Here is a 7,277-nt window from a genome sequence, read left to right as displayed (position 1 = left end):
CATTTCTAATTCAGTATCTTTGTTTAATTTTGGTTGAAACCCAGAATGAAATTTACTGCTATAAGGAGTTTAATGTACATCCCCTACCACTCAACCACATCTTTGCATTTGGTTTTGGGTTTTCTGTTTGGATTTCCATGTAGAGCAGAAACAAAGAAAGAAAGAGAGAAAGAGAGAAAGGGAGAAAGGGAGAAAGGGAGGAAGGGAGGAAGGGAGGAAGGGAGGAAGGGAGGAAGGGAGGAAGGGGGGGAGAGAGAGCAAGAGAGAGAGAGAGAGGGAGGGAAGGAGGGAAAAAAGAGAAACAAGAAGTGCAATAGCCTGATTTTAAGATAGATTTTTGTTTTTTTGTTTTTTTTGGTGCTGGTACTGAGGCTTCAATTCAGGGCCTAAGTACTGTCCTTTAGCTTTTGTGCTCTAGGCTGGTTCTTTTCCATTTAAGTCACAGTTCTGCTTCTGGCTTTTTGGTGGTTAATTGGAGTATAGTCTCATGAACTTTCCTGCCCAGTCTGGCTTTGAACCACATCCTCAGGTCTAACTAAGCCTCCGTCATAGCTAAGATTATCAGCGTGAACCACAGGCAAGATAAAATGCTTTGAAGAAGGCTTCTCCAACCTTTCCCTATGAAGTTGAGGCCTCAGTGATAAACAAATCACAGATTTGTTTAGTCAAACCCAGTGCAGAGTGTCAAGTGTGGGAGCTCTGTCAGAAACTAAACTCTAATGGGAAGGCCTCCACAATCATTCAGGACATGTTGGTGGGCTAAAAGAAGACACAACAAGCAACAGGATGTAGTGCAGGTGTCTAGTGCAGTTAATATTAAGAGGGCTTTAGGAAGAGACAAGGAGAAGGCCTCGGGGAGAGATGAAGCTCACTAAGGAATCGGTTAGCAAGAATGAGGTACTGCTCAGGCAGAGGGCTTTACTAACAATGTCTGACAGCCTGGAACAGGAGCTTGGAGTTTGAATCAAGGCACAGGCCTTGTTTCAGAGAAAACTCTGGGGGTAGTTATTCTATCTTTGTTATAGGGGAATTCTCTAAGTGTCTCAATGAGGAAACTTTTAGTATAATTCTTCACATTTCTCCAGGATCATCTGGAATAGAGAGGTAAGTTTGATTTGAGGGTATGAGTGGCAGAAGAATTAGGAAGACCAAATTGCTTGCTAAAATATCTGTTTTTCTGAGAAAAAGTTAACATTTTTGTAGTAATCTTTCTCATTTCTGAAACACACAATTCAACTTTGAAGTTGGAAAACAAAAGTACATCGGTCTTCATGTCAGCTAAAAAGAGAATAGAAAGGTTCAGTTTCTAAATCAGGGTTCAAAGCAGCAGAAGAGCAGACCAACAAAACAAAGGCTGATATCACAAAGCCTCCTTGAGGTACTGGACAGCTAGAGCCAGACTCAATCACTGCAGCCTCCGGCATAGCTCAGCAGGAAATGTGAGGTCAGTGACCTTGCTAAGAAGAGAGAAGAGAAGGAGTTAATACCAGGTAAGGTTGTATATCAATGTGAAAAAATAGCTCGTGGCAGACATGGTATTATGCTGTTCTCCAATTACTGATAGGGACTTTGTTGTTGTTTAGTTTCATTATGTTTTTCTTTGTATTTTCCTTTTTTGTTAATCTTTCTTACATTCATGCCCAGGGATCTAGCATTTCTTGTGTGGACATGAATTAAGATCTATTTTTTTCTGCTGATATAAGTATTAATATGCATACATATATGACTATATGACCATGAACTCATGATCATATTCAGCTCCTTTTCAATGTATAAGGATATACACACACACCCCTTGTTTTTTTGCTTTTTTGCTGGTCATGGACCTGAACTCTGGGCCTGGGTGCTGTTCCTCAGCTCTTCAACTCAAGGCAAGCACTCTACCGCTTGAGCCACAGCGCCACTTCCAGCTTTTTCTGTTTATGTGGTGCTGAGGAATCGAACCCAGGGCCTCATGCAAGCAAGGCAAGCACTCTCCCACTGAGCCACCTTCCCAGCCCACATCCCTTGTTCATAGTTATTGTACAGAATAATTTTAGGTCCCTGTGACTCCAGTTGAATGACTAATAAAACAGCTAGTGATTAATGAAGAAGATGGTTTTACAAGTTGAATCAAAAGAGAATTTTGACAAGAGCTATGTGAATATTTGAGGCTTAGAAGGAAGGAGGCAGTAGAAAGGATCAAGTAGGCTTACTATTGGCATGGACTTTTGCAAAGTATGGCCTGAGGCAAGTTATTTCTCCTTGACAAGCATCCCTTTTCTCACTCAGGAAAAATAGTCACAGTACTATTGCTTACTCAAAGGAACTTTTGAAAGTGAAGGGACTTAATATTTGTGAAAAGAATTGACATAGTAGCCTATGGATTTCAATGTGATTTGTGTTTTTTAGCTTAGATTATTTGTGGAAACATGTGCATTATTTATTTATCTCATATTTTTTTTCACTCAACAAAATGTAAGTCTCCCAAGGAATGCAGTTAGAATTTCTACATGAATATAAGGAGAGAGTGTTTGCAAGTTCTGTTTGATTTGGAATTTCAAAGCGTGATCAAGAATGAAGGTAAGCATGGGGAAAGAGCTTTGGAAAGAAACAGACAGTCCTGGAATGTGGCAGTCCCTGTTTGATTTCAAATGTAAGTTAAATATTAATTTTACTTTAAAGGGCAAAAAACCCTCTTCCTCTAGGAAGGCCTCTTCCCCTCACTCTCTTATGTCACAGATTGTTGTTAGCTTGCCTTTCACACCAAGTTATTTAGAGAAAACCAAAATGTTTTCAGACGATCCTATTTGTATAAGAAAAAAAAAACTATTCCAAACAAGTCTTCTTGTGGCCAGCATCAAAAACATCCAAACACAGACTGGGTTGTTGCACAGTGAGAATTATTCCTTTCATTTCAAAGGAATCAAAGATGTTTGGGGTAGGTAAAAGCCCTGCTTACACATGATTAAAATAAACTAATATCAGATTTGCTGGTGGAAAGTGTTGACTAACTCTACAGTTCAAGTCTGAGTAGGCTTTATAGTCTTCCCTAAGGATTTAAGAAGGAGAAACGTCATGTCCCAAAAGTTTAGTTGATTTGGGGAAAATCAGAAGTATTTGAAGATCTCTTTCTGAATTCCTTTCTGCTGATCGTTTGCTAAAGCCAGAGAGTGGAATGATGCTGCTGACATATAAACAGAAGTCAAAAAGGAAATTCTAGCTTCTGTCAAGATTCATGCCAAATATAATAAGAAGGGAAATGATTGAATCACTCTTAGCATTTTTTGGATGGCCTTTTTGGTGCTTTGGCTGTTCTTTGTAAGGAATAGAGAACAAAAGTGAAATTGCAGCTCTGAGTTTATACCTATCTTCACAGAAGACTACATTCCCAACACTTCTCCACTTATGGTTTCTTTCTTCATGCATTTCTTTTTTTTTTTTAATATTATTTTATTTTATTTGAGAACATACTGTACAGAGGGGCTACAATTACATGGGCAGGATAATGCATACATTTCTTACCAAGCATTGCAGCCTCCTCCTTTGTTTACCCTTCACCTCCCTTCCCAGCCTCCCCCCTCCCCCCACCCAATTATACCCCCCTCCCCCCCCCAACACCGACATTGTAAAGTTGGTTTTGACATGACATTTTGTACTTCTCATTGTTGCAACAGGTCCACCTGAATCCTTAAACGACTTGTTTGTCCCCATCTCCTCCACATGTTATACTGACATCAAATATAGTGAAAGCGGGGGTTACACTGTGGGGGAGGGATATACAAAGCAACAAAGAAATAATCTTATAAATGCATTAGAAACACATGCATCTTCATGCATTTCTTTCTCCAAAACATTATCATCTGAAGCTCCATGACATTTAGCAAGTGTGGTTTAGAGTTCAGTACATCAGAGTAAGGGTCTTCCTTTTGTCACTGCCTATGCTTGTAACTGGTGGGACTAAGGATCCTTATTTGTGTAAGGAAAAGGGTGATGATTGCACTACCCACAGTATGCTGTCCAGGTTCCTTCAGGGTCAACTTTGGCAATATTGACATTGCCATTGTTGCTTAAGATGGATAATTCTCCTGTTAGAGACTTGTCCTGTATCTCACAGTCAAATTAGTACTAACTCCACCTTCTCCTCACTAGATACTGACAACAATGATCCCTTCCTCCACCCCTACTCAACAGGCATTGTCCTTTGTCTCTGTGTGCACACAATTATCTCCAGTTGCCAATTCTCAATTGTTAAAGCTTGAGTATCAGAATAACTGAGGACTTGCCAAAAACAGGAAGCCCCCATCTTGATCCCACGTCAGAATGCCAGTGCTTTTGTATCTATTTATTTAAAATCTTGCTAGTACTAGAGTTTGAACTCAGGGCCTTGTGCTTCTTAGGTCTGCTTGCTCAGCTGGCATCTACCACTTGAGCCACGCCTCTAGCCTGCTGTTTGTTTTGGAGATAGAGTCTCTGGGACTTTTCTGCCTAGACAGACTTCAAACTGCAATCCACCAGATCTCAGCTCTTGAGTATTAGCCACTTGGCTCTACTTTTACTCTTTGATTGGGATTTTGATAACACACACAAAAAAGGTTTGAGAATGGCAAGTCACAATGAATTGGACTATGAAGGATGGTTTATGCACTAAGAGCCTCAGCATCAGCAAAGGACTTTTGTTATCAATGCAAAGTGGACCAGATGTTGTCTTACAAGACTGCTATTCCAGTGTTTTGGAGCTGAAGGAGGAGGATCACTGAGGCCAACTGGAGTTGGGAGGATATCTTGGGCTACATAGAGAGACTCTTTTCATGTAGTAAGATTCTTATATCAAAAAAAGGATGAAATATGTTCTTGGCACATCCAGCAAAAAGTTCAGTAGTGCAAGAGACCATCAGAGAACTGTCTTTCAACACAGAAAGTACCACTGGGCAGAGCACAACAGGGAAATTATTTATCTACACAACATAGCTCTTATAACTACATCGTCAAGTATGTTTGAGTTACCTGATTCAGCATTAAAAGGCAAGTTTCATTGGTTTTCTTGGGGAAGACAGATCTGAAGGATAGCACAAAGCTGTACCTACTCCCAGATCTCAGACTCACCGGTCCCCATGACACTGAAGCATTTTCTTTCGACTAGTGATTTCCTATATCTTAAAATCATCTAGAAAACTTCTAAAAATTCCAGGTCCTACTCCACACCAATTAACGACATCAGACTCTCGCAGAGCAGGAACTAGATATGAATATTTCAATTTTATTGAGTCACCCCAATGTTCCAAAAATCAGAGGCCTTCATTAAATGGTTTCTCTAGTGTTAAACAGGATTTGTGCAGAAGGACAGGGTAGTAGAACATAGAGAAATTTTGAAAGGACAAGATTGGGTTGGACAGCTGAAGGATGTGTGTGTAGTTGGAGCCCATAGCTTTTGACTCTGACAGTTATATTTCTCCCATTTTTTCCCTAGATATTTCATCTTTGCAGTCTCTGTGTTCCCACAGCATATTTAATCTAACACATGCTATGCTCTTACTTTGTATTGTTGTCCGACTCATTTCTTCCACAAAACTGAGCTCCTAGGACCTGGATTACTTATCTCTTCTTTTGGGTAATATATGTTTTGAAGTTAGGCATTCACAATATGAGTTTACCAGACACATTTTAATAATATAGATGTATTTGTGAACATAGAGCTGAAGTACCACAATGAATCCAAAACTTTTTTTTTTGTCTTTTCTTTTTTGGTACTGGGGATCGAACCCAGGACGTTGCACTTGCTAGGCAAGCGCTTTGCCACTGAGCTACATCCCAGCCCCAAAACTTTTTTTAAAAAATGACATAACGCAATTACACAAACCTCTGGCATTTTATTCAGAGTCCTCCAGTACTGTTTCCTATCTTAATGTGTTTCAAAATCTTCCACAAGTGGACTGATAAATCTAGATTCCAGAATCTTTATGTAAAGATAAAGACAATCCCTAGAGATAAAAAAAAATCTAGACGATGACCCAAGTGCTAATTCCAGAACAATGAAGATCCAAGTCATTCTGTGTACAGATAGCTCTAACCTGGAGCTTTTCCTTCAGTGGGATATGACAATTTAGGCAAATTAGTGAGGTTTGGTGGGGGAAAAAAGGTGATATATTGTCCTTTGGAGTTATACAGCTAAAATTGTTTATGGCCAGAGTGGTGAAACCCAACAAAATGAATGAAGGACCAAGCATGACTCTGGCCTCCTCCTCCACCAGTAACTCCAGAACAAAAGCTTTCTGTGTGAAGTTCTGATAGAGCAGAAGATATGTACAGCTCTTAATCATTACCCTTCCTTCTGGATCACCAATCCAGTGGCCAAGAGATTACCATCAAATTTCCGCAGGCAACTGGAGACAATGAAAATACTTCCCCAGGGGAGGTGTTAAGCATCATGGAATCTGGGGTTTGGCACATGAGACTGGCACAAATTCTTCAGAGGATATGGAGCCAAAGGACGGGAAAGAAGGGAACACCTTGGCAACGAAGGTATTTATGGTAAAGGAGAAACAGAGGAGTCAGAAAACCTCTGGCTAGCCCCATGGAGTCTGGCAGTGGTTTTTTTTCTGTCAGTTTTCCCATTCCCAGATTGATGTTCGTTGCTTAACTCCTGGGATTGTGAATATGTTGCATTGCTTCTTTGTTCAACTCTTACAATAAGAACTTATTACATCTGGATATCCTTTGGCATGTTTGTTGTTTGACTGCTTTACCATGAGGAAACCCGAGGCTCAGTTGCCTACAACCACGCACAGACCCGGAATCTAAATACAGCATCACTTTCCTTCAGCTATTCTCTGTGTCCAGCTGCTATGGTCTGCAAGGAGAGGCCGGCTATTTATTTTTCTTTCCCTCACCCAATCCCCTGCGCTAAAGCAGGAACTTCTAGGTACATGCACAGTCAGATGCGAGAGACCCTTCCATACAGGAGCTGTGACCTCTGATGACAAAGGCCGAGGATTCCTTCCTTTCCTATTTCTCAGCTACATAAACTTGAGACTATCGCTTTCTTTCTGAGATCTCTCAATGAGGCACTTTGCCCAGGGTTTGAGATGGAGCCATGTGGCATCATCTGAAGGTGAAGAGCTTTGGATTTGGGGATTTTTTTGGGGGGGGATTTTTTTTTGTAATGGGGTAGGGAGGGACAGTCCTGAGGTTTGAACTCAGGGCTTGAGCTCTGTCTCTGAGCCTCTCTGCTCAAGGCTAGCTCTCTACCACTTGAGCCACAGTGCCACTTCTGGCTTTTTCTGAAGAGTTAATTGGAG

Source organism: Dipodomys merriami, unplaced genomic scaffold (genome assembly GCF_024711535.1).
Source record: "Dipodomys merriami isolate MVZ:Mamm:240054 unplaced genomic scaffold, mDipMer1.0.p SCAF_2, whole genome shotgun sequence".
Lineage (NCBI taxonomy): Eukaryota > Metazoa > Chordata > Mammalia > Rodentia > Heteromyidae > Dipodomys > Dipodomys merriami.
The sequence above is the reverse complement of the archived record's forward strand: the minus strand, read 5'-3'. Positions refer to the sequence as shown.